This window comes from Orcinus orca, chromosome 8 (assembly GCF_937001465.1).
Source record: "Orcinus orca chromosome 8, mOrcOrc1.1, whole genome shotgun sequence".
Lineage (NCBI taxonomy): Eukaryota > Metazoa > Chordata > Mammalia > Artiodactyla > Delphinidae > Orcinus > Orcinus orca.
In genome coordinates this window covers 60,624,899-60,652,440 of record NC_064566.1, presented here as the reverse complement: position 1 = coordinate 60,652,440, position 27,542 = coordinate 60,624,899, and the positions used below count along the sequence as shown (strand labels likewise).

The 27,542-nt window shown below is 41.9% G+C and overlaps 1 protein-coding gene and 1 long non-coding RNA gene across 28 annotated transcripts in view; one reads left to right on the top strand and one right to left on the bottom strand.

The window, feature by feature from the left end:
* LOC125965184 (uncharacterized) overlaps window positions 1-1,396 on the bottom strand; it is a 1,042,439-nt gene extending 1,041,043 nt beyond the window's left edge. Inside the window, exon 1 of the long non-coding RNA XR_007478776.1 lies at window positions 869-1,396. This is a non-coding gene — a long non-coding RNA (uncharacterized LOC125965184). The remainder of the gene's footprint in view (window positions 1-868) is intronic.
* DLG2 (discs large MAGUK scaffold protein 2) overlaps window positions 1-27,542 on the top strand; it is a 2,044,900-nt gene that overhangs the window by 1,806,218 nt on the left and 211,140 nt on the right. Inside the window, exon 1 of one of the 27 annotated variants that reach the window (XM_049713440.1) lies at window positions 12,738-12,759. The exons of the other annotated variants lie outside the window; for them this stretch is intronic. The gene's annotated coding sequence lies outside the window, so the exon portion shown is untranslated. Of the gene's footprint in view, window positions 1-12,737; window positions 12,760-27,542 lie in introns of those variants that run through there. 27 annotated transcript variants of the gene reach the window in all.

Sequence of the window (27,542 nt, the reverse complement as noted above, 5' to 3'; positions counted from 1 at the left end):
AATGAATGAACTCATGCATTGACACGGATCTCAGTTTTGCAGTCTCAGTGTCTTTATAGCCTTGCCCATAACTATTCCCTTTCTCTTCCTTTCTGGACATAATAAAATATCCAAAATAGTAGGTAAAAACATGTCTACTAAAAGCTGGCTTTGAGCAAGTCATTGAACTCTGAGTCTCATGTGCTAAAGGCCCGGCTACTCCTTTCTTATCAAAATTCTCCCTGAGTGTCCAGCTTCCCTTCTAAAAGTAACTAATATGCTCAATAGATATATACACTAAATGCAGAAAGGACTCTCGGGCTCCCAGTGTAGTTTGTTTTCTCCCCTGAGAGAACAGGATCTGCACTTGGCAGAGGTAGCCTCTTGAATGCTGCCTCCACTGAGGATGCTCAGACCCAGTGGGCAGCAGGAGGGAGGGGCCTTATATTGACAGAATTTCCCAGACCTTATTCTCTCAAAAAATCCAGTAATTCAAAAAACAAAAGTAGAGGAGGTCTAAGGGGGAGACTCAAAGATAATCCTAAATTTTACTTAGCCTTTGGTCTCAAGGAGTTTACATTCCAAAATGGGCTACGAATCCTGGAGACATGTAAGCAGTAAGAGTGGTGTTTACCATACGGGTTTGATCTGATCTGGGTTCGGTAAGCTTTCCCAAGTTACTTGGGCTTTCAGAATCTCATTTCTCCATCTGTAGAATCTAAGAATTCTCTCCTAGGGTTGTTTTTTTTTTTTGCAGTACGCGGGCCTCTCACTGTTGTGGCCTCTCCCGCTGCGGAGCACAGGCTCCCGACACGCAGGCTCAGCGGCCATGGCTCACGGGCCCAGCCGCTCCACAGCATGTGGGATCTTCCCGGACCGGGGCACGAACCCGTGTTCCCTGCATCGGCAGGCGGACTCTCAACCACTGCGCCACCAGGGAAGCCCTAGGGTTTTGAATCTGAGAATTCTCTCTTAGGGTTTTGGAGAGTCTTGAACAGGATAAGGAATGCAATGTACTTAGCGTAGTATCTTCTGTAGATTAAGAGCTTGGGAAACTGAAACGATTTTATTTACTGAGACATAATTCAGATGGATGTCATTCTTTTCACTATAATTGTCTTGTCTCCAGTGTGCAGAGTTCTGGTTGCAGAGTCAGAGTGTACCATACAGGTGAAACTTATGGAAGTTACCCAGTCCGATCATGGGGGACCAAGGCTAAGATCTTTGTTTTCTCCTGCATCATTATTGATGGTCACTGGGTAACTGAGAATCTATATTCTATTCTGCCTTTGTGGAGTCAGCCCCCTAAATTCTTTTGGAATCCCTCATTTGGGTGTGTTCACAGGCATTTTCAAAGCTTTCAAGAGCGAGACACTCAAGTCACATAGTGGTAGGGCCTCGCTTCCTTCCTAGAATGATCAGCTGGATGGCATACCATCCAGTTACCATGTGTCCCCACAGCCAGGCACACACAAGTGGAGACTTTTTGAGAAAGGCACTGAATAAGAGTCACTGTTGTGCCTGACTGCTGAGCCGTGGTTCTCAGTTCTGGCTGTGTGGGGCACTTAATAAGTGGAGATCTGCCCAGGGATTGATTCAGTAGGTCTGGAGTGGAGCTGAGGCACCTACATTATAAAAGTGGTTCCCAGGTGAGGTGCAGGCAGAGCTGAGAACTGCTGCTCTAGCATCTATAGGTGCCAGAGACTAAGAACTAAACCAGCCCTGGTTGCAGGTGTCTGGACATGAATGTGACGGAGACTGGCCTGGCCCGGGAGGCGCAAGCTGGCCTTGCAATGTGTTAGAACCTGGTTGCTGCTGATTCTTCTTACCCCAGGGCAACGTTTCCTCGTACTGTCCCCTCAGAGGGTAGTCCCATTCATCCTGACTGAACTTTTTGTAGCAGCTGCCTAATTGGTCTCCTGACTCCATCTCCCTCTCTTAACCTATCAATCCACTCTCCACTCTGCCAACAAAGTCATCTCGCTAAACCGAGAATTCCATTGTCACTCCCCTCCTCTTCTAGCCACAAAGAACTGTTCCTTGTTTCCAGCATGGGATGTTTCTTTTTTTTTTTTTAATTAAAAAAAATGTATTTATTTTATTTATTTATTTTTATTTATTGTTTTTTGGCTGCGTTGGGTCTTCATTGCTGTGTGCGGGCTTTTCTCTAGTTGAGGCGAGCGGGAGCTACTCTTCATTGCAGTGCATGGGCTTCTCATCGTGGTGGCTTCTCTCGTTGCAGAGCATGGGCCCTAGGTGCGCAGGCTTCAGTAGGTGTGGCACGTGGGCTCAGTAGTTGTGGCGCACGGGCTTAGTTGCTCCGCGGCATGTGGGATCTTCCCGGACCAGGGCTTGAACCCGTGTCCCCTGCATTGGCAGGTGGATTCTTAACCACTGCACCACCAGGGAAGTCCGTATCCAGCATGGGATGTTTCTTATTGCCTTCATGCGTGTTGTTTCCCTGCTAAAACACTCTCTCTCCCAATTAATAGTAATACTTTCATAAATAACAAAATATTTCTTTATTTGAAAATTTAATCTTTGTTAGATCCAGTGCTATGTGTTTTACATATGTCTGAAAAACTCTTAACTGACTTTAGAAGCCCAGTTCTAGACCTGCTCTGAGAAGTGTTCTCTACCCCCAATTGCCCAACAGCAAAAGTGTGTGCCTCCTTTGGGCCCCAAGAGCACCATCAAAGAATTCAGCGCACTGCGTTGTAATTTGCTGTAATTGTAATTTATGATCTATCTTTCCTCCCAAGGGCATGTGCTACATTTGTCTTTGTAATTGCTTGAGCAGAATGGGCCACTAGCAGTCATGGGCCATCAGGGGGAGTGGAGAGCAGGCTTGAGGGCAAATTATCTTCAATCCTAAAGAAACACCTAGATGCAGATGGTTTGCCTGACAGTGGATCTTTAGCCCTAATAGTGTCATCGCTTTTAAGTCACTTCGGCACAGAAAAGAAGTATCCCAGAGGTCTGCGTTTATACACAGAAGTGTGACTGATGTAACACTTAGCTCCCAAGACAATCCAAGCCACAGTCGGCAATGCTGCTCAGCTGATGAGACCTCCCACCATGAAACATCATTGGGTTCACTTTATTACCCAAGAAGGGCTGGATTGCACTGCATCATCTATTTGGATGGAATTTCACCATTGAACCAATGAAAGGCAGCCAAATGGAGCTGTGCATTTTTTTGTGTGCATTTTTTTTTTTTTTTTTTTTGGCCCTGTGTTTTTACAGGCAGACACTGTAATCAGCTGTCATGATAGCTATAATCAATTAGCTTATGGGCTGTTTTTCTCCATCTGGACTAATTGAATGGTTGCTTTTGTTTTTATTTTTGTTTTTCTTCTCTACTCATTCCCTTCTGTTACTATTGAACCATGTGACTAAGCCCCTACAAAACCTTCAGCTGCTCCTCTCTCTCTGGCAGCCTCCTTTAAGATATGGCAGGAACCCATTAATCTCCAGAGAGATTTGCATCTATCTGCATTAATATCTAGGAGTTACGTATTTGAAAAATATATTTAAGTAGGTCCTCTATTGTTAAAGTGAAAATCAAAAAATCAGGAAATACTTGTTTCTTTTGAAACTAAGGTTTTTCTTTGATAAAGACAGAGTTGCTTACCTGACAGCCTAAGAACACAGTTAGCAGAGAACTTTTAAGAGTTGGGGAAACATTTCAGCAAACATTGTTTGCATGTCTGCACAAGTCTGGAACCTAAGCTAGGGACAAAAAGAAAAGTAGGGACAAAAAGAAAAGTAACACCTAGCGTCTGCCTGCAAGGAGCTTAAAGTTTAGAAGAAGAAAGATTTATAAAACAAACAAAAACAAACAAAAATCCAAACACAATAAAGCATTAAAGATGGTATGAGAGGGACTTCCCTGGTGGCACAGTGGTTAAGAATCCACCTGCCAATGCAGGGGACACAGGTTTGATTCCTGGTCCGGGAAGATCCCACATGCCACAGAACAACTAAGCCCGTGCACCACAACTACTGAGCCTGCGCTCTAGAGCCTGTGAGCAACAACTACTGAGCCTCAACTACGTGCCTCAATGACTGAAGCCGGCGCGCCTAGAGCCCGTGCTCCGCAACTAGAGAAGCCACCGCAGTGAGAAGCCTGCCCACCACAATGAAGAGTAGCCCCTGCTCGCTGCAACTAGAGAAAGCCCGTGCGCAGTAACAAAGGCCCAACGCAGCCGAAGAAATAAATAAATAAATAAAATAAAATTTTAAAAAAATTATTAAAAAAACGTGGTATGAGAGAAGTCTGTATGATGGCAAAAGGGAAGAAGTGGGATTAGAGAAAGAAAATATCCCTTTTTCAAAACCTTCTTTTATGTGTTCAAAAGAAAACTATCCCTGACCTCTCTGTCTTCTGGTTTCCACCTGCAAAATGGCTATAATCCATGCCATAACCTAATTCTTTTTGGAATGCATTTTGAAGAGACGTTGAAAGGGTTTTGAAAGTTTGTATACCCTTAGGGATAGGTATTATACAGATTCCACGTTAAAATCATAGTACATTTAAAGCAATGCCCATTGAACTATTAATTAATTTTTGTCACCTGCTCCATACAAAGCTTACTGAGGGACCTTGAAGTTCTTACAGGAATGAAAAATTGAGCAACTAGAATTAATTCCACTGGTTAGGTAGGGAAAGCCCGGAGGTGAGGGTAAGAGACCTGGCCAAGGACCCTGGAACTTGCCGGGGCTATTGACTCTTTGAGGTCACTTTTAATGACCCTGCTCTCTTCACTTCCTTGTCTGTGGCTTGGGGCTCTGACTATAGATTTGTTGATGCGTGGTTTTCTTCAACAGGGAATTAAAATTTAACAAAAGCAAAAAATCAGAACAAATAACAACAACCAAAAACTGTGCTTTGAGCACAGAAAAATAGGATATTTTTCATGGGGTTTTAAAATGTATTCAGCAGATGTTTATTCAGTGCTTGCTATGTGCCGTGTATGGTAGTAAGCACTGGAGGACAAATCAAAGGTGTTCTCCATCCTCGTGGAGCTTAGAATCTAATTATGGGGCAATTGTGATGCAATGTAAGCAATGCTATGGGGGTCTTATAGGCTGCCCAGGGAGGAACCTTTAATGCACCTTCATAAGAGATTCAGAGATGCCTCCACGCAGAAAAAAATATCAAAGCCAGGATGTGAGAAATTAGCCCTGAAGAGTGGAAAGGAGGAAGAACAGGAAGTAGAAAAGTAGGAAAGCAAGAAGGAGCTCTTGTCCTTGGAAGTGAAAGCAGTTCAATAGGTTGGAGTTTAGACCCGTGTCTGGTGGAGCGTGGATGGCTAAGGAGGGCCCAGATCATACAAGGATCTTTATGCCCAGCTGGAGTTTGATCTTTGGTCTGAAGGCAGTGGGGCCAGTTAAATGGTTTTAAGTAGGAAAGTGACAGGATCAATATTGCCATTAGGAAAAAATCTCTTATCTCTGCTGTGAAAAGAATGGATAGGAGGGAGGATAATCATTAAGGAGACAGAGGTGAGGATCCTTAGTCTAAGGGGTAGAAAGGTCACATGTAGGTCTCACTGGCTGCTCTCACTCCCTTCCTCTGTGTGGAATACTGTAAGGATTACACTCCTGGTCCTTCCCAGGCTTTTTGAATACAAAGACTCCCTTTGTGGTTTTTAGGATTTGTTGATAGAGATAATACTTACTGATACAATGACACATGAAATTAAACTTGATGTATATTTAATTAGTCACAGTGTAACCTATGTACATTTAACATTTAGTAGGACGTATACGTAGGAGACATTGTTGATTCAGTCTAGGGATTATTTGGTGCCTGGTAGATTTGAGGATTCTTTGCCAAAACATCTAGGATTCCTGAGAGAGAGTTTTTTTTGTTTTTTGTTTTTGTTTTTGTTTTTTTGCGGTACGTGGGCCTCTCACTGTTGTGGCCTCCTCCGCTGTGGAGCACAGGCTTCGGAGGCCATGGCTCACGGGCCCAGCCGCTCCGCGGCATGTGGGATCTTCCTGGACCGGGGCACGAACCCGCGTCCCCTGCATTGGCAGGCGGACTCTCAACCACTGTGCCACCAGGGAAGCCCGAGAGTTTTTGATTCTCAAACTTGGACCCAGAGGCAAGGAGGCTTTAGAACTGTAGTTATCAGTAGTCTGTTAACTAATCCTTTTCAAAGGGTTGATAGCTATTATTTGTTGAGCTTACTGTATCCAGTAGCTTTACAGGTACTAGCTCATTTTACAGATGAGGAAACAGATGTTAGAGAAGTCAGTAACATGGTTTGGCTTCAGTGCCTCCTAGGGGTTAAGTGGATTCAATGTTTGAATTTCAGTTCTACCACTTACCATCAATGTAATTTTGGGCAAATTACTCAATCTCTAGTAGTATCAGTTCCTTTTTCTGTGAAATGGGTATAATATCTACCACATGGAGTTAGAACATTATTATAGTAGATAGTGGATATTAAAAACCTAAATAACTTTCAGTAAATCATCTTCCCATTGTACCATCTCCTCCTCTTATTCCTTCTTTATCTTTTCTCCCCATTTCCTTGGCATCTATTTACATTTTAGTCCCTTCTCTTCTTTCTCAGTTTTCCTTCTTAATCTTCACATTTTATTAAACTACTTTTTTTTTTAGTGTATATACAGTTAACTTATGTGTTTCCTGTTCTTAATTTAAACAGCAACCATCTATGTTTTGTTCAATTGCTCAAGAACCAACTTGCTCTGTATATGTGACCCTTCATAGAAAAACATTCTCACTTGCACATCATCGACCTAATAGTATATTTTCAGGTCCACTCTGACAACATTACTTACTCCACATTCTTTTGATATGCTAGAGATGAATCATCCACGCAGTGCCCTACTTAAAAGACATCTGTGTTCCTAGCCAATGCTCTCTTCATCCTCACACATTCTCAAGTGCTCTGGCAAATCCTCTGTGCCCCTGTCAGAAAACAGTGATGTCAGGTCTCTTGGGATATAGCCAACAGTTGATGAAGCAGGTGCAGAATTACAGAAGGTGCAATTGTCATGTGCAGTAGTGTAGAGTTTTCCAATGTGTTTCTTGGAATGTATCCATCTCATTTTTAAAGTATATTTACCATTGCATACTAAAATCTACAAGAAAAGCCTAATGGATAAAACTGGAATAACTTATCTTCTGAAATTTCATTCCTTATGTTGAGTTACCAAATAGCCACACCCTTTGGCCTAGCTTTTAAGGCCCTCCATGGTCTGGTTTCTCTCATTTCATTCTTTCTTCCTCTTTCTCTTGTGGGGACATGACCCCTACATTTAAATATTTTCTACAGCCTTCTCCTTTCACATGCCAGTCTCCAAGTGCTCATGTGCTTGCTGTTTCTCTGCTCTGGAAATCCTTCTTTTCTGCAAACCTCACCCATTCTTCAAGTATCAGTTCAAGTCCTACTTTTTCTGACCATTCTGAGTGATCTTCTGAATTCATTGAGTGAGGTAGTGTGATTTACAGGGAAAGTTTGGGGATCTAGAGCCAGAGTGCCAGGTTCAAATCCTGCCCTAGAGATGTGGATCTTTTTACCTTCTTTGGACCATATCTCTATCAGTAAGAAGATAGGGGAGATAAAGGTTGTTAAAGGGATTTAAGTAGAAAAACCATGTGAAAGCATTGTGAAACTAGTATGATAATCTTGCCTAGTATATTCAATTATCGTTTCCTTTTTATGCAGTAATTTAGTTTGCAATTAAACATTTAGTAAACACTAAATTCTTAAAAGTAAGAATGTGCACGTTTTTAATATCAGAGCTTCTGAAATATTAATGTGCATATGAATCACCAGGGGATCATTTCAAAATGCAGATTCCTATTCTGTAGCTCTGGGAGGGGGCTTGAGTTTTCTGTTGCTAACAAGGTCCCAGGTGATTTGCTGCTGCTGCTTGCCCATGGAGCATACTTTCATTAGCAAGGCTCCCTGTAAGCCCAAATACAAAGGCGGCAATGGAAACACCCCAAGCTCATAGTTTGCCCTCTCTGCCTGAAGTTGAGACATGGTATTTGTACAGTGACCTTCTTTTCATTGTCCAGTTGTATTTTTCTGCCTTCACAACTGCAAAAGCTGGCTAGCTCGGTACTTAACTTGGTCACACACTGATATTAGTCAGCCTGGGGTGTTAAACACAATTACTTCAGAAGAAATAAAAAATTCATCAGGAAACTTTCAGGGCTCCCACAGGGTGAACTTGATCTATACTGAGGTGCCTGCTACATGATGACAGTGAAGTGACTCATTTGATGTCAGGTCACAGACAGACATCATCTCGTTACCTGGGAAGACCTCCTTCTGAAGCAAATGTTGCAACAGGGGTATCTAAATGAGAAGAAGGAACACTGGGAGGCTGGTTATCTGACTAACCCTCAGCAGTGCAGAGCCTGTACCAACCAGAGTGGTCACAGCATCTATAGACCCTGTCCTTTAAACAGTTTATCAGTGACTTCATTTTGACCTTTGGTGAGTTGTCATCTTTATCTAGTTCTCCATGTGTGCATGAGACAAGAAGGAATGTGTATCTGATTTTGAATTGCATACTTCGATTGCACAGTTCAGTACAGGAGAGTTGGTGTGGGAAGTGACTGTTGAGGCCATGGTTTTACAGTCAGGCCAGCTCACACTCTAGCTGTGTGGGGCCTTAGGCATGTTACCTAATCTAAACTTTGGATTTGTCAAAAACAGCTGTTAGAATAAGTGAGATAGTCCATGTTAAATGTTTAACACAGCTCCTGGCATGCAGTTAGGGCTCTATACATATCAGTTATATTTATTATATTATCGATGACAGTTATTGGCGTACTTATGTTATTATAACACTTTATTAATGTTATAATTAGTGTTATAATTATTAGTATAATATTACATTTTAGGGGTTTTTTTTGTTTTGGTTTAGGTTTTTTGTTGTTTTGTTTTTGTTTTTTTTTGCAGTACGCGGGCCTCTCACTGTTGTGGCCTCTCCCGTTGCGGAGCACAGGCTCCGGACGCGCAGGCCCAGCAGTCATGGCCCACGGGCCCAGCCGCTCCGCGGCATGTGGGATCTTCTCGGACCGGGGCACGAACCCGTGTCCCCTGCATTGGCAGGCGGACTCTCAACCACTGTGCCACCAGGGAAGCCCTTAGGGGTTTTTTATTGTGGTGAAAACACATAACATTAATTTAGCACCTTAGCTATTTTTTAAATGTACAGTTCAGTAATGTTAAGTATACTTACATTGTTGTGCAACAGATTTCTAGAGCTTTTTCATCTTGTAACATAGAAATTCATATACTCACTAAAAACAAATTCCCCCACCCTCCTCCTGCCAGCCCTTTACATTTTAGTTCCATTTCTGCAGCATATTGATATGAAACCACTCTGCATGCCCTTGGCTTCCTGTCACTACTGGGAAAACACACAGGATTTGAAGTCAGAAAATTTAGATACAAGACTAAGCCCTGAATTATACTAACTATATGAACGTCCTTGTACCAGCTTCAGGCTTTGATTATATCATCCGTATCTGCAAATAGGCCCATATTATATGAACTGTATATTATTGTTAATTAGTCTCTGATTACCCCTTTCTTCCAATATTCCTCCTCTATGTTCCTAAAAATTGTTCATCTTAGCACTTTGCATGTCACAATGAAATGTGCTGTCCCCTTGAGTAGATGGAAAGCACCTTGTGGGCTGGGGTTAGGTGTTAATTCAAACCTGATTTTGCATGTGTTAAACAGAACAGTGTATTCACTTTGTATTCCTCTCTCATTTGCTTCCATGTGCTCCCAGGGGCCCCATTTTCATCATGTTACATTTCTCTTTGGTTAACACCCTTCTCTAAAACCCTTGGCAAAATGCCTACCCACAACAGTGACTGGTAACAGGGAGCAGATCAGTCCAGTGGGGTGTGGACAGCATCACGGTAAAGTTAGAAAGAGTTTGAAAAAAGAAAGCCTAGCCTGATTTCTAGGCTGTACCTCTCCTTTTAATGACTACCTAGTTATGCTTAGAATGTTCTTTCTCCTGCTTCTTCTGCCAAGTATCTAAAGAGGTCAAGAGGCATCTTGTTACCTTCCAAGTGATTTGGGGGGAAACTGCTTCCAGGTACAACAAGCTCTGCTCTTGAGGATCTGTATCGACAGTTAATTTAGAGAGTCAAGGTTCACCTTCTGAAGCAGAAGCCAAGACAGTTATGTAACCTGAAGTTCTCTGTTGAAAACAAAACCTGCAGATGCTCAGAAAGCTAAATTAAACTCTTGACTTGCAGCTTAGCCACCAAGCATCATGGGCAGTCCAAAGAATATTACCAGCACCAGGGTGGTATTTGTAATGATGCCGAATGAAACACTATATTCATCTTCCAGCCAACATGACTTAAAAGTCTGCCCAGATTAGCTAGCCAGAAAGCACGGTGAGGTTGAGCTGAACTTTACACTGTGGTTTGTTGCCTAATGAGCTGTCTTGTTAAAAAAATTTTTTTTTGTAAAATTTGGTCATACGCACTTCTGATTTGAGAAAAAGGTTTCCTCCTCTCAGGAAGACTCTTTCTTGATGAAGGATTGCATACCCTAGATTGAGAGGGGAGCCTAAGAGAATGAATATTATTGGCAGCTACCACAGGTGTCATGCTCATCTCTTACCTTTAAAAGAGGATGGGAACTGGCAGTGATTGAATACGTGCCACACGCCAGGAACTCTGCATATGTCCTTCCAATAAATTATCAGGTGAAGTCAGGGAAATGGGCAACAGCCACCTCGTATTAGAAATTGCAAAAAACAGACCCAGAGATAGGAAATAATTTGTCCAAGGTCACTCAAGTAATATGTGGAAGAGCCAGGATGCGAACTGGGTCTTTCTGTCATGACCTGGAGAGAGTGTCTACTATCACCATACCACCTTGGGCATTGACCTTCGATCATCTAATTTCTCCCGCAGAATCTGAGGTCCAAATCCCATCAAATAACGTCTCTAAAATAGATCCCAAAGTCTTCAGAATCTAAACTCAAATTATAATTAACTAAGCAGTACTTTAAAAAAATATATATAGTTCTGTAATAAAAACATGACAGGAAATATTGCAAAATTAGCAATTTTTGACCATAAAATACAAGTGATATTTAATTTGGAGTGATATACAAGGCCAAATATTAAAAGAAATTTGTGATATTGTCTTGAGAATAAGTCCCCAGTTTTTGGCCTTGTTTTATGGCTTCATACCTTCTGTAGGTTATATAGCTGTTCCTCCTCTATGTTTATAGTCAGAACTTGGAACACTTGACATTTTCTCCCTGTTGGATGTTAGTTAGTTAGCAACCTTTAATGCTTTTACTCATTTTCAGTGTGTGGGCTGATGACTATCGCCAAAAGCATATGTGGCTCACTCTTTTATTTAATATTCAACAAATATTTCTTGAACACCACCTATGTGCCAGATATTGTCCATCTACTAGGTTCTTTGTGTTCTAGAACTTTTCCCATATATGCCATCATGGATATTCCAAAGGTCCTTGAATCTAATAGTTTAGGAACTCCAAATGTAGTGTAAACACTAACAGTATAGAATTTATAGTAATGATGATAATAGTTAATGTTTATTACATGTTGGCCATTTGCCAGGCTCTACTGATGAATGTTTTTGTATGCATCTCATGTAATCATCACAATAACCCTGATGCACAATAACCCTGATGAGAATGCAATTTAGTATCATGCCTTTTTACAGATGAGAGCACTGTTCTAGAGAGATTATTACATAGTTTGTTCAAGATCGTAAGCTATTAAGTATCAAAGGTGGGGCTCTAATCCAGGCCCATCTGACAGAAAGTCCACATATTCTTAACCACAATGTGTTCTGCCTTTCAGTTAATTCCTTTCTGTTAGAGTCAACAAACATGCGCTGGGTGCCGGGAAATAAAGATGAATAAGACAATGGTTTCTGCTCTCAAGAAGCACCAGTCCACTGTAGGGAACAGACACTCAACTAGGCTCAACAAGCATTGGGCCTTGTTATATTCCATGCACTGCTGGGTACTGGAGATAAGCATAAGTCAGGCACAATCTCTGCCCTCAAGGAACTCGCAGTGGTCAGAGACAGATATAGAAACAGGAACTGTGAAGGGCAACTGATTCCTACTTCTGCTTTCCGGTCTTGGAGCCGTTTGGATGCTCACAGGCACGGAGAGGCAGTATTATACTGGGGCTCTGCAGCAGGTGCTTCGGCCTCATCTTCAGTCCACCATTTATTGGATGACCTCAGGCAGACTGCTTAGCTTCTTCTCGAAACCTGTTTCCTCCGTGTTTAAAAAAGAGGTGAGGTTCTTCTGTTTTAAATCGCTGGTGGTTGCTAGGGGTGCTCGGAACGGAAGGCCTGTGGTGAGAGTTAGCTCTTTAGAGAAGGTGTGAACCCGTCCCAAGATTGGCAGCTGGGGAACTTGAACGGAGAGTTGGGCTGTCTGAACCCTGATTTGATAGGTACCTCGCCGGCTCCACTACGCGCGCCTGAGCATTTTCGATGATCGCGGTCTCTCCTCGCGCTCCCCGCGCCTAGCTTCTCGCGGGATTCCGCGCTCTTCCGGCTCCGGCGCGGACTTCCTCCGGGGGTTCGGTGCGCGGGCTTCCAGACTCGACCTGGAAGGTGACGGAGATGGGTGCTTCTGATTCGTCGCCGCGGGCAAGTCCGTTCGCTTCAGCCCACGCCTCCCATGGCTCGTTTGTTGAGAAAAGTTGGTGGGTTTTAGTCGGCAGAAAAGTCTTCAAGTTTCTGCGCTGTCAAGGTAATTTTACTAGCATTTACTTCCACTCCTCTTCCCCCCCGTCTCCGCTACAAGTTTTAGACCTGGTGACCCACAGCTCTGGATCCGGGATTCAGATTGTTCGGTGCTCTTTCTGTTATTCATGAAAAATTAGCTGACGGTGCCGTTTTCTGGGTGTGCTTCTTGCTTCCCTTCCCCGAGTCATGGTAGGAGAGCAGCTTCACAGTTTCATAGCAGGACTGTAAATGAATTGTGTGTTCAAGAAAGATGGCCGGTTAAGAAGTCATTTGGTGGAAAAGGAAATGCCAGGGTTCCCTTTCCGGTTAATGATAAACTGCTGGCCAAGGCCTTAACCCCTCCAGGCCTGTCTCTCTCAAATCAGGTTCGTAACTTGGCCCCAGATTAGGTTTGTAAATGACCAAGGCATGCCAGTGGTAGAGGAAATGTATAAATAAAGAATCCTTTTGCATATTGATATTTGTTTTTCCCATCGTTTATTTCTTGCCTTCACGAATTCAACAGGAACTTCGTTTTGTGGTCCCTAGCCAGTAAGAAGTTTAACACATAAAAGTGAGAAATTTCAAGTGGCAGCCCTCAGGGATCTGTTAGATTTCTGAGTAAAGAATGGTATCCTTTAGGTTTCTGGTCAGCTAATGTGGCCTTTCTATTGAAAAATGTTAAATTCACTATGCTAGATGTTTTTAAGATATTTTGGAATTAATATATAGTAACTGCCTATATATCTACATAGGTAGAATATTACCTGTGTGCCTATATAGGTACTGAAGCATAATATTTCCTGAACACCTAGGGATGCAAGGTTCTCTGCAGCCCCTACTAATATCAGATATGGTGGTAAAATTACTTGAATGTAGAATCCTCTGGGTAAATGTGTTTGTGTCCTATATATCATAAATGAAAGAGTGCGCAGGTACCTCTGATTCTGGATAAGAAGGGAAGGCTTGTTTTCTCCCAAGATAGTGGGCCATTATGGCATAAATATCCAGCACCTGCTACTGTTGCTTGCCCATAATCAATTCAGTTCAGTAAATAATTGTTTCATTAAAAGTTGAACCAGATGTCCCTCTGAAAAAAATAATAAGTGAGCCATAGAAGACAGAAAGGAAAGGAGTGTAGTAAAACATGAGAGAATGAACCAGATTCAGAAGCTGAAAAAGATGTATATAAACATCTTGGAGAACTAGGCACATGGGTCCAGGAACAAAATTAAGTGCGGTGGAATAGTCAGGGTGGACTGGAGACACTTCCCAAAGAAACCAGTAAGAACTGATCCCCAACCTGAATTCTTTATGTACCTGTAATTGTCTGACTTATCACTGACTGCACATGGCAGGAGTACTAATGCATCTTCATTGCCGTGGTGTTTGGGACTCCTCTGATGGGCAGCTTTGGCTGAAGGATTACCATCAGCCTAACTTGAACTTTTCAAACTGTGCTGCAGGCTGAAATGCTGTCTACTTAGTCTTCTCCCTCTCCTTCATAGGCGTCGGGTCCTGTGTCACCGTTTTCAGACTAACTATCCCACCTTCCCTTGCTCCCTTTTATCTTTCACAGATATTTCCCCTAGTAAATCTCTTGCATGTTGTTATGGGCTGAATTGTGTCCTCCCCAAAATTTGTATGCTGAAGCCCTAAAGTCCCAGTACCTCAGAATGTGACTGTATTTGGAGATGAGTCCTTTAAAGATGTGGCTGAGGTAAAATGAAGCTGTGTGAACCCTAATCCAGTCTGACTCGTGTGCTAATAAGAAGATGAAATTCTGACACACAAAGAGACCCCAGGGGTGTGTGTGCAGAGGAAGGTCCTTGTGAGGACACTGTGAGCAGGTGGCCATCTGCAAGGCAAAGACAGAGGCCGCAGAAGAAGCCAAACCTGTTGACACCTTGATCTTGGACCTCTAGTCCCCAGAACTGTGAGAAATAAATTTCTATTGTTTAAGCCAAAAAAAAAAAGAGATGAAAGTAGAATTTACTTTTTGGAGGAGTTTATTTGGAGGATTAAGTGATAACATATAGGCAAAATGTCTATATGTTCAGTGTATGTTAGTCACTATTATTATTATCATGCCCTCGTATGGCTTATAGGAACATTACAGGTGGTGCCTTCTGTATGCTCAGCCTCATGTCTGTTTGGCTGCAGCCACCACCTTCACACACGTGTAACCTGACACCACCTTGCCTCAGCTGCCACACCTATCTCTGCTTTCTGCCCAGGAGTTCACTCACCACTCGAGCATGCACAAAACTGGAAGTGCAAGGGAGTTGACACCCCATGTGGCAACTCTTGGCAGTTGGAGGTCTGGGGGTGGGAGGAACTGGTGGATAGAGGCTCCCCTCCTCACCCCTTGGAGAGAGAGTTCTGCATGGCATGATGGATGCTCCTCAAAAGGTCCCAGAGGATTGAATCCCAGTTACCCACAACAGTGAATAGCCCGATGCCACATCCTGGTATTGCCTTTCCCTCCTTCTCTCTTCACTCTCCCTGATTCCTCCTCTTCCCTGAGATCACTGCTCAAAATGAACTATTACATGCCAACCTTTGAATCAGGCTCTGCTTTCTAAGGGATTATAGAAATGGGCAGAGGGAGGGAGGGAGAATGGGTAGTGGGAATGAGAGGTTTCCAGACTAAAAAATGGGTCATCTAGATCATTGCCACCTCACACAATTGGATCCCCTGTATGACATGACATGTTTGCCAACTGGTCATCTGGCCATTGCTTTAATATGTCCTGTGAAAGGAATGCATGGTCTCTAATCTCATTTGTAGACATCCTTATATCCCTGGCACCTAGAACAATACCTAACATGGAATAAGAGCTTAATAAAAATTACTGAAGGAATTTTTAAGGGAAGAAAATTTTGTTGGTTTGTATAATGACTGCAAATCTACTTTCCTTTGCCTTTAAAGCATTAGATCTAGTTTTCCATATAAAATAAGCTTTTATATGCTTTTGAGTCTGTTTTTGTTATTGTTTTTTTTTCGCAAAGAGAATTAATTACCAGGGGATTTGTAGGTCTTTTAATGACGCACTTTTTTTTTTTTTTGCGGTACGCGGGCCTCTCACTGCTGCGGCTTCTCCTGTTGCGGAGCACAGGCTCTGGACGTGCAGGCTGCGGACGTGCAGGCTCAGCGGCCATGGCTCACGGGCCCAGCCGCTCCGCGGCACGTGGGATCCTCCCGGACCGGGTCACGAACCCGTGTCCCCTGCATGGGCAGGCGGACTCTCAACCACTGCGCCACCAGGGAAGCCCTAATGACGCACTTTAAAAAATAACAATGGAGTTAAGTAGAGACTGAATGTTTCTACCTTATTTAATTGATGTAGGCATTTTTTTTCTTAGATTTACATAGTTTTTTTTTATATGTTAGCAGTATGGAAAGTAAACTAGATTTGGAGTCAGGGTCAGAAGTTTATTCTATATAACTTAATATTTTAGTGACTTTAAGGTTAGGTTAATTTTTTTTCCTGCTAAGTTATAACTTTTTTTAAAAGTAACTTTTCTGATTATAATGGCATTACATGTTCATGGTTAAAAATTTGGAAGAGACAGAAAGAAGCATGTTAAAAAAAGAAAGAAAGGACAAAAGAAATTATAATTTTTACTCCTCAGAGACACCACTGTTTGACATTTTGGCTCATTTTATTTCAGTCCTGTTTCTGTCCATGAAATGTGTAGGGTGGGTTGTATTATATGTAAACCTTCCTATCCTGGTTCATTTTAGTTACATTATAGATAAGTACTTAACAATGTTATTTGACATGTGTTACAAACATTTTTAATGTCAGCAAAATTTTTCATGTTTTCAGATGCATTCTTTTCCACACCTCCACCTCCCACCAAAGTTTTACTTAGAGGATTAAATATGTTAAAAGAATTTTAATTGGGCTTTTCTAATTATAACAATAAATAAGAAAAAAACAGAAAATAATACCTATTGACTTTGTTGTGGTCTTTACAATTTTTTTCTATATTCTATGAAATTGGATTCATACGTATATAGTAAGATGATAACCTCTTTTCTTTTTTTTTAATAAATTCATTGTAGGCTGTGTTGGGTCTTCCTTGCTGCACGAGGGCTTTCTCTAGTTGTGGCGGGCGAGCGGGGGCTACTCTTGGTTGTGGTGCACGTGCTTCTTATTGCGGTGGTTTCTCGTTGCAGAGCACTGGCTGTAGGCACGCTGGCTCGTGGGCTTTAGCGCAGGCTCAGTAGTTGTGGCGCACGGGCTTAGTTACTCTGCGGCATGTGGGATGTTCCCGGCCGAGGGCTCAAACCCTTGTTCCCTGCCTTGGCAGGCGGATTCCTAACCACTGTGCCACTAGGGTAGTCCCCCTCTTTTTTCTTTTAACAGTGTTTTGTGATCATTTCTTCATGTCCTTACTTTTTAATTTTTTTGGTAAAAGTGAATTTTAAAGAAATCTAGGATTCCATTGTGTGGAATTGACACTATTGGTTTAGCCAATTTGCCATTATTAAACTTTCCGGTTGTTTCTGATTTTTTTTTTCACTATAATATTGTCAGGATGAGTATTAGATGTTATGGGTCATTTATGTGGGATGATAACATTTGTCACTCCTCTAAAAATCAAGTCTTTTCAAGATAGTTGGCATGGAAATGATAGATTATTTGGAATCTAATTTTTTTCTGAGATTTTCATGTGTATTATTTCATTAAATATTGCAGTTCAAGTACCTAGGTTAAAAAAGTACCATTTTGTTTTTTGGTTACTATTTGTTTTCATCAGTGGGTTTACAGGATCCAGATTATGGGATTTCTATGATGTGTTGTTTTTGTTTTTTGTTTTTAGGAAGCTCCCTGTTAGCTAAGTCACTTTTTAAAGTCTTTTTTGAATTTGTTACAGTATTGCTTCTGTTTTACGTTTTGATTTTTTTGGCCACGAGGCATGTGGGATCTTAGCTCCCAGACCAGGGATTGAACCCACACCCCTGCATCGGAAGGCGAAGTCTTAACCGCTGGACTGCCAGGGAAGTCACTGTGATGTGTTGTTAGGGGAGATTCCCTTTATAGTCCATCATAAGTGACCTTCATTAAAAACACATTTATAGGCTACAGAGGTAATAAGTTTTACCAGTTAAAGATACTGGATTAAAGGTTAGAGCATGTGATTTTCCTAGGGCTTGATGAGAGTTAAGTCATGTCTGTGAAACGCTTGAACAGCACAAATGTACTATAGAAGATAATGTATTTTCCCCACTGGGGTCTGGATTGGTGCATCATTATGTTATCATTTATAGTGCATTTGGGAAGAACTGCAATTTCTTACCAACAGAGTGCATTTGCTCTCTTTCCATCACATACTCTCCTAAGTACATTTGTATGGACTACAGAAAAATTGCTTGTATTTAACAAGCCTCATCTGTTAACTCTTCCTACTGCTTCAGCTCTGGAGACCTGAAGTAACTTGAAAACTTCTGAAAGAAAATACTTTGGTTAACCTTTATTGGTCCGTGAAGCTTCATTGTACGGAGAGAGAGAGAGAGATCAGAGTGTGTCCAACCTGTGTTCAACACACAGAAAGTAGAGCTTTCACTGGGTCCTGCCCAGCCAGAGCATGGTACAGTTTAGAGGTGCAAGTTGACCTGGCTTCCTCCACCTCCACCCACATCTTCTGCCTTAACAGACTCAGATTTCTGTCTTGCAAGGCTGCTGTCCAAATCACCTACTTTACTTTTATAGGCAGTAATGATAGCCACCAGCTGCAGAGCTGTGTCAGGCTTGGTAGTAGATACTTGGCATTAATTATTCCACTTCATGAGATGGGTTGAATTCTACCTCTTTATAGATAAAGAAATTGAGATTCCCAAAGGTTAAAAAAATTCCCAACTTTACATCATTGTTAAGTAGCGGAAGATATTTGAAATTTTCTGTGTCTCCATCCCTTCCATTTCACAACATCCCCTTTCAAAAAAAATATATTTTTAACCAATACTGACACTTAAATTCTTTTATACTGAAGTAAAGTACCTATTTAAGAGAAGATTTGTAAGCAAAATAAAAGTGGGGGGAGGGGCGATTTGCTGACAAGTTCTTATCTCAAGCCAACACTGAGTTTGCAAAGAAGGATAAGTTCCTGGCAAGATCAGGCAAGCTGCTCTTTCATCAGATAAATTCTAAGGTTGGCAAAGGTAGTACAAAATTATCTTCTCACCATAATAATATGGAGCACTCCTGAGATACTCCCCTGACAGGACAGTGCTGACTACCTCTCGACTTCTAATTAAAGAAGAGTTGTCAAACACACCAAATTACAGAAACTTTTTTATATACTCAGCCTTGTGTGATGGTGATGAACCTTCTGGCCCTCTCTGACCTTACCTCAGCCTGGCTTATTCATTCCCTGGGACCTGTTCACACCTTTCTTCTTGCCCCTCCCTACCAGTGTCTGTGCCTTTCTGTTGCCTTTGTCCCAAAGGGCTTGTATGTATACATGCTTGAAGCCCTATATCAAGCATCAACTCCTCCTTGAAGCCCCTTCCTCATCCTTGTAGTGCTTACTCTTTATGCCTCAGTTGCCTAGTGCTGACTTCTATCATAAAATTCCCTAGGCCTTAGTGCCTTCTTTTGTTCCTCTCCCCATGCTGCGCTGAGAACTTCCTGTGTTCAGGGACTTTGTCTTATTCTTCCTGGATTTCCTTTGCCTAACCCAAAGCTTGACCTGAAATGGTCCCTCATCAATAATAGTTTAGTGGATGGATGAATGAATGAAAAGATAATGATAAGGGCTAACATTTACTGATCATCTGCTGTCTAGTAAATGCCAGGCACTGTGCTAAGCGTCTTAAATACTTTATCTCTTTTGATCCCCAGAACATCCCTGTAAGGTAGAAGTTGTATTTATCTCTATATTACTGATGGGAAAATTGAACTTCAGCAAGGTTAAGTAACTTGCCTGAAGTTATTCAACTAATGATTGATAGAATTAGGATTTGTGCTCAAATCTGTCTACTTTCTGAGCTGGAATTCTTAACTACCATAGCTAACAATATGGCAGCTTCACAAGGGGTGCCTCATCACCATCTCCTGGACCCCTGCCTTCTTGCTCCTTTTATAGAACCTACTTAAAGGAAGCATCTAACAAAATCAAGACATCCTGTTGTGTGCTATTTCCCCAACAAGTGCTTAAAATGGTACTTTTTTATGTTCCAAATACTATGTGTTTTAATCCTAAAGGAAGTAAGATTTAGAGTCTTTATTTTGTCAGCCACTTAGCATAACCCTAGGTAAAACAGGCAACACTAGAACAATTGTTTAGGTTACGATACCTGAGTACTTGTGATTCATGGTAATTTCTTATGTTTTGTATCTGATGATTAAATCTTTTTTCAGTGCAGATGGGAATAAAAGAAATGTAGATTATTAATTTTGTGACTGTATAAAGGACCTATTCAGAGTCAGTTTTTTACTTTTATTCTCTTTCCATTGTGGCATTTCCAATTAATCCACTGAGATTTATGCCTTAAGGACATAGAAACCTTTTTTAGCAGCACAGTGGAAGAAAGTGACATTTCATTGACATCTGTTCATCTTTTCTCATGTTTTGTTCTGAGGCATGCCTGTTTTTAAATAATTTCTAACCCTTGGAGTCATGCACAGATCTGGTCTGTGTTGGAATTGTAGTTCGTTCTTTCCATACTTTAGTCTACTGTGTTATAGTTCCTGGGTAAGAGCTCCATCTTTATTTCTGGGTGAGCCTTTTCCCCTGAACCCCAGGGAACAGGGCTGGATGACCAGGGAGGAAGCCAGGTCATTGGAGCCTTTCTGCTCCTTAAGCCCCAGTGAGAGCCCCAGTAACCAGGCTCCTGCAACTTGTCTCCAACTCTTTTGACCTTTGAGCTGAAAGCAGAGGCCAAGGAAGAGCTCCCTCCTCCTTTCTCAAAAAGAGATGATAATCCCCACTAATGTGTATTTAATGCTTCCTATGTGTTAGGCGTCACGCTGAGCTCTTTAAATACATGAGTTCATCTACTTTTTAAAACAGTGTTATGATATATATACTAATTGCTATCTTCAATTTATTATTTAAAATAATTTAAATTTTTGATTTTTCTAAAGTACTTGTTGAAAAGTTTTTTCCTCCCCTTTTCTCATCCACATACTTAACCACTATTTTTAGTTTTTTGTGTATTTTTTTTGAGCTTCCTTTACAAATACAGCAAATTATATACACACACACACTTTTTGTTTTTAAAGAATCTCAGGATTTTCCCTCCTGTGTGTTTTTTTTAAAATTTTAATTAATTATTTTTATTTTTATTTATTTTTGGCTGTGTTGGGTCTTCATTGCTGTGCACGGGCTTTCTCTAGTTGCGGCGAGCGGGGGGTACTCTTCATTGCAGTGCACGTGCTTCATTGTGGTGGCTTCTTTTGTTGCGGAGCGCGGGCTCTAGGCATGTGGCTTCAGTAATTGTGGCACGCAGGCTCAGTAGTTGCGGGCTCAGTAGTTGTTGCTCACAGGCTCTAGAGCGCAGGCTCAGTAGTTGTGGCACACGGGCTTAGTTGCTCCGCGGCATGTGGGATCTTCCCGGACCAGGGCTCGAACCAGTGTCCCTGCATTGGCAGGCAGATTCTTAACCACTGTGCCACCAGGGAAGCCCACATATTTTTTTTTCTTTTACCTCCTTTCTTTCACACCAAAGGAAGCATCCTATACACTCTCTTCTGCACTATTTTTTTTTTTTTTTTTTTTTACTTATTGATGTGTCTTGGAGAGCTTTTTATGTCAGTACATAAAAAGCTTCTATATTTTTTACAAGTACATAATAACCCAATGTAAATTGTACCATAATTTTATTATACCAATTTTCAAGATGAAACCAGAGCCCAGAAGGTTAAATAACTTTCTTAAAGTGAAGAGAAAGATAGAATTCCCCTGTGCCACCTGCCTCTGACCGCAAGGGTCACAGAAATCTGAAGATCATTTGACAAAGAAATAAAGGCCACAGTGCTTCCCCAGTTCATCAGCCCCCTACTTCTGCTCCCTTTCATACTTCCTCCCTAATGCCCTGCTCTGAGTCTTGTGAGTACTGTTTAGAGTGGAGCAAGTTGATGTGCTTTGTTTTTTTCTCTTCAGCCTTTTCATCCTGTTTGACATATTTGGGGTCATATCCCTCTGCTCATGTCTGCCTTTATTGGGACCCCTTTAGATGTCTGCTCTAGACATCTTTGGGAGTAGTTATTTGTGATAAGCCTTGGAAACTTGAGGTTTGACTGCAGATCCCAAAGTGTCTGATGTTTGTGTACATTCAGAACTATTTTCCCTGCCCAACTTGACCTCTGTCTGCAGCCCACTACCTACCTGTCAAAGACCTGGCTATCCTCTAAAGCAGCGAGAGCTACTGATATTTTTGGTCATCATTTAGCAGCCTCTGCCTGTCAGCTGAACTGATCCCATCTGGCTGGTTCTGAACTCTTGGCTGCAGACCCTGACTTTACAATCACACTTCTGGAAGGCAACATGAGTGAGGGTGAGATAATTTAGTAAAGGCTGCCAGAACTTGGCGCATAGCAAAAACTCAGTAAAGATGATCAGATGATGATGATGATGGTGGCGGTGATGATGGTGGTTTGGTGATGATGATCTCATGTAATTCTTTAAAAGGCGTGCAAACTATGATTATCTTTATTTTATAGATGTGGTAACTTAGAAAGGTTTTTGTTTTGCTAGAGCTCACATAGTCATTGAGTGACAGAGGTGAGATTCAAATCAAGGTCCTTCTAGGCTGTTCTTTGTATTATATCATTAAATAGCATTCAGAGGAGACCCGTGTTACCAAATGGCACATTTAAGTACATAGTTAATAAGACACTGTGCATACATCCAGGTTCATGCATGAAGTAATGTTACTATGATAAAGGGTTTGTGATTGGCACAAGATTCTGCTGTGTTCTTCAGTACCTTACAATTACATTAAAATGAAATGCCTACTCTCATTTCTGCAAATTCATCACCCATATATTTTCTTTCAGTCTCAGAAATGTTTGAAACACATTTTTTAGCCAATTTTGGAAAGAAAATTTCCCTTTCAGTAATTCTAATACTAATAGTTAACTATAATATAAAATTATAATGCTAATAAAAGTTACCATTCTTGTTATATACCAGCCACTGTACTAAGCTGTTTACATCTGTTATCTCATGTACTCTCCATAACAGCCCTATGTGATAGGCATTATTGTTTTCATTTACAGATGGGGATTGAGGCTTAAGTGAAGTTAAGTGACTTGTCCAAGGTCTTTATTTATTTATTTTTATTATTTGCTTGTGCCGGGTCTTAGTTGTAGCAGGTAGGTTCCTTAGTTGCGGCTCGCCAGCTCCTTAGTTGTGGCCAGCAGGCTCCTTAGTTGTAGCTCGCAGGCTCCTTAGTTTTGGTATGTGAACTCTTAGTTGCAGCATGCATGTGGGGTCTAGTTCCCTCACCAGGGATCGAATCCGGGCCCCCTGCATTGGGAGTGCGGAGTCTTAACCACTGCGCCACCAGGGAAGTCCCTTGTCCAAGGTCTTAACAGCTTAGTAAGTGGCAGAAGCCAGATGTCAACCCAAGCGAAAAGTGACCAAAAGCCCTTAGGTGAAATCACTGTACTTCACCATAGCTTTCTCTCCCCAATGGTAAGCAACAGGGTGGCCACCTCTGCACCTATAGGAGAGTGCAGAGTCCATGAGCCAAGCCTATTGTGAGTCCTTTAGAATCATTTCTTACTGGTCAGAGATTTTAAATTACATGTCGTAATTTTCTCCAGATGGATCTCAGTGTTCTGCGTCTCTCTGTTTAGGAAAAAATATCACAGTGTGGTGCATGTTCTTTTTTAATCCCACCTGCACTGTTAGCACCTTTACTTTTTTTCAAAGCTCTTTACATATGTTATCTCATTTGTCAAGTCACCAACTATTCTTAGCCAGGCTACTGGTGGAATTCTCCTTCCATACCCCTAATACACACCATTTCTTTCTAAACAAGACCATTCCCAAGTATGGTCTTTCCAGATTAGATATTTAGAAACCACTTATTTTATTTAAGGGCTTAGGAGTTAATTTCTCTCTTAATTTTTTGAGAGCTTCAGAAACTGAACTCATCCTGGCTGAAAGCACCAAGTGTGGTCAAAGGCTCTTAAAACAAATTAGATGCCATCTGCTTCCCAACACTTTGAGAATGTAGACCTGTTTGAATTAGTATTACAACAAGCCAGTTGCGTGTGGTTTGATTAATTACTCGTGAGTTCTTACATAAAAGTAATTTTTCCTAAGTGAATTCTTTAGATAATTAAATGTCAAGTATGTGTTATTTTAGAGTCAACTTCATTTTCTTTCTTTAAGTAGCAAATTTGATATTGTTCACTTTAGTTGAACCTTTACTGAGCACCTACTGTATGCTAGGTGCTATTCAAGGCATTTTGGATTGCTTGAAAGAGTAGAATCCAACCTTCTGCTTCCTCCTCCTACAATACAAAATGTTACGTACACTGATCTGTAATTTCTTTGAGGGCAAAGAGCGTATCTTATTGCTCTCATATGGAACACCTCACATAGGACCTCACCTGTGGAAAGATCTTCTTTATTTAAAGCGAATGACTTCTTGTTTCATCTGCTTTCATGAAGGGAGCTATTAGCAGTCTTGGATCATAGAAAGGGGCATTCGTACTTCTGTTTTCTGTGACAAAGATCAAAGATGGACTTAGTACAGATTCTCTTCTCTGGGCTCCCAGAGTGCTTTGCAACTGTCTAATAGCAATAGCACTTCTTCCACTTGTGACTGTGAGTTCCATGTCAGGTACTGTGTCTTATTCCTCTGTATATAGGCATAATCCTCTGCACATAGGCATTCAGTCAGTATTTGTTGAATTGAATTAATCACAGGCTGCTTCATTTCCCTCCCAAAGAGCAGAGACCATGTCTTCATCATTTCCATTTACATCTTATCTATAGCACATGGTGATGCACATTTTGCACGTAATTCGTGATCAGCAAGTGCTTACGGATTTCAAGTCTCATCTTTCCCTTGTTTGAGTTCATTGTGCTACCACTTTTCTTTTTCATAGCAAGACCCCAAATTTGAATCAAGGAATGAGTGTCTTCCCTGACTGACTTTACCCAATGAATAAGTGATAACCAAACACACGAATAAGGTGCCTTCTCCTACAGCCACAAAAATGTTTCCCTCTCACCTGACAGGTTGGTAAACAGGATCCTGAAAAGGAAGGACTTGTGTAAGGTCCCTAGAGAGATTGTAGTGACACTGCAACTAGAATCCAGATTTCATTATTTCCAGCCCAGATTTCTACCTTCTTGGCATCTGCCCTCTTTCCCTTTCTTTACATCCCCACTGCTGCTGCCTGAGATCAGGCCCTATCCCTCCCACCTGGACTGCTGCTCTAGGCTCCTGACTGTTCTCTCCACTGCCATCCTCTACATCTCCAGCTTGTCTTTCACGTGGTTGCCACGGTGATCTTCTAAAGTGCAAATCGGATCATGCTTACTCTGTTGTTTAAGTCTAGAGTCTACACTCCTTCACATGACCCACAGGGCAGCAAAGGCTCTGCCCCAACCCCCAGGCCTGCCTCTCATTTCTCTCCCTCAAAGCCCATTTCCCAGCCAGGTTCAAGTGTCTCCAGTGACCCCTAATCTTTAATTGTTTCATGACACTGTGCACGGCTGCCCTTATTTTTCCTGCTTTCTCTACCACTGTTTCACCTTGTCTCCTTCGTAGACAGCAGCTTCTAGGGTCTTCTTGGTGGACAGATGGGTCTCTCTTTTATCGAATCATAATCCCTGTCCTCTGCACCTCCCCACACATACTTCTTCCCTCATTAGAGCTGATGACTAAACACTTCATACACTTTTTTCTACCTTAATACCTGTAACACTTCTTTCGCTTACTTTTTGAACACTTCTGTCTCTGAGGAGGCCATGAACTTTTTAAGGACAGAGACTGGATCCTATTCATATTTGTGTTCCAGAACCTGGCAGTAGGTTAGGCATATATTAGACACCCTGTTACACAGCTGCTGACTCTCTGAAATAAATATAACTTCCATAACCCTTCACAGTGAATTAACTCAACGTATGGTTTCCTTTAAATTAAGCCTCACATGGGATGATAGTTGGATTATGTAAGACTTGAAGGAGAGTGTATTTAAAGAAAAGCAGCACTTGAAAATGTCTTGCTTTTATAGGCAGTGAATGAATATTTCACAGCAACCGTGGGATACTGTGTCAGCATGTTGGTAACGCAGAGTGGCCAGAGGCTCACTGGATGTTTTTGTGGAGCCCTCTGTAACTGTCTCCCCACTGCTGCGTGCCCTCTAGCCCCTGATTCACTGAAAGAAGGCAGTGTAGTTACCTGTTGAGTGGAGAGGACTTGGGGCACATTCAGATCTTTCATCAAGGAGTAGATTTTCAGCTACTTTTCCAGTTCAGTTGTTAAACTCATTCCTGCCTGACCTACCAATTGCTGAATTGTTCATTTGTTTATTTATTTATGATGCGTGTCCCCTGGGCTTCAGAACTAGCTTCAAAATGCTACTGCTCCATCTGGTTTAAATAGAGCATGCTAAGAAGAAATGAGAGAAACAATGGGACCTTGCAGTTGAAGGGAAAAAGAAACCTCCTGGCAAACAGGAGGAAGCAGAGAGGAATTCAGATTCTTTTCTCTTTCTTTATGAGTTTGTCCTGGGGGAGGGAAGCGATTTTTAGCAAGAAGACATGCTTTATAACTGGAAGTTCACATTTCTACCTGCAGTGATCTGATATTCAACATCTGTGAGGTCTGAGTTCATGGAAAACTTTTTGAATCATGTTTAGGCAGGCTAGTCTCTGGGGCCCAGGACAATGGCCTTTGTTCTTCCTTTTCCCATCTGTTTCATTATTCTCTTAGGCACTTCATACGCCTGAATGCAAGCAGCCTTATGAACATTTTGCCTATGCAATAAGCAGGGGTCGGCCTCTTGGCTTTGGGCATCCTGGATTCTCCAGTAAAAGAGCCATTCACCTTGATAATCCATTTGTTCAGAGTCAGGAAAGGTATGGTGATTAGAGATGTGGGCTCTCGGTGTCTATCAGGTCCCCGTTAGAGTCCGGGCTCTGCTGCTCACCACATGGGTGATCATGGGAATGCTATGTTAACCTCTCTGAGCCTCAGTTTCCTTATCTCATAAGTGGAGCTTATTACTCATGTAACAAGCTTGTTGAGAAGATTAAACAAGCTATGTAAAAGGACTTCACGGTAAATACTTGGGAATCATCACCTAGTTTTATAAGATCTGAATGCGCTTTCACTTTCATTGCCACTGGTCCTCACTGTGTGCCTGGAAAGGCATTGTTGGCCCCATCTGACAGAGGGAAGGGGCTCGTAAACCTGAGAGCCCCTTGCCCCAGTGAGTGTCCTCTCTTCACTCTGCCACCTTTGGTTGTGGATGCATATCCTCTGTTCACCTTTTCTAAGGCATGACTCAGAGCTCTTCCTTCTGACAGCGAATCTTCTGAATGAGAGACAATAACAATCAAATATTTTGGCGTTATTCACCAGGAGAGCCAAAAGCTCTCTGCCTTCCACATTTAAAGCATGAAGAATACTGCTTTAAAAAGCACTGTGGGGCTTCCCTGGTGGCGCAGTGGTTGAGAGTCTGCCTGACGATGCAGGGGACACGGGTTCGTGCCCTGGTCTAGGAAGATCCCACATGCCGTGGAGCGGCTGGGCCTGTGAGCCATGGCCGCTGGGCCTGCGCGTCCGGAGCCTGTGCTCCACAACGGGAGAGGCCACAACAGTGA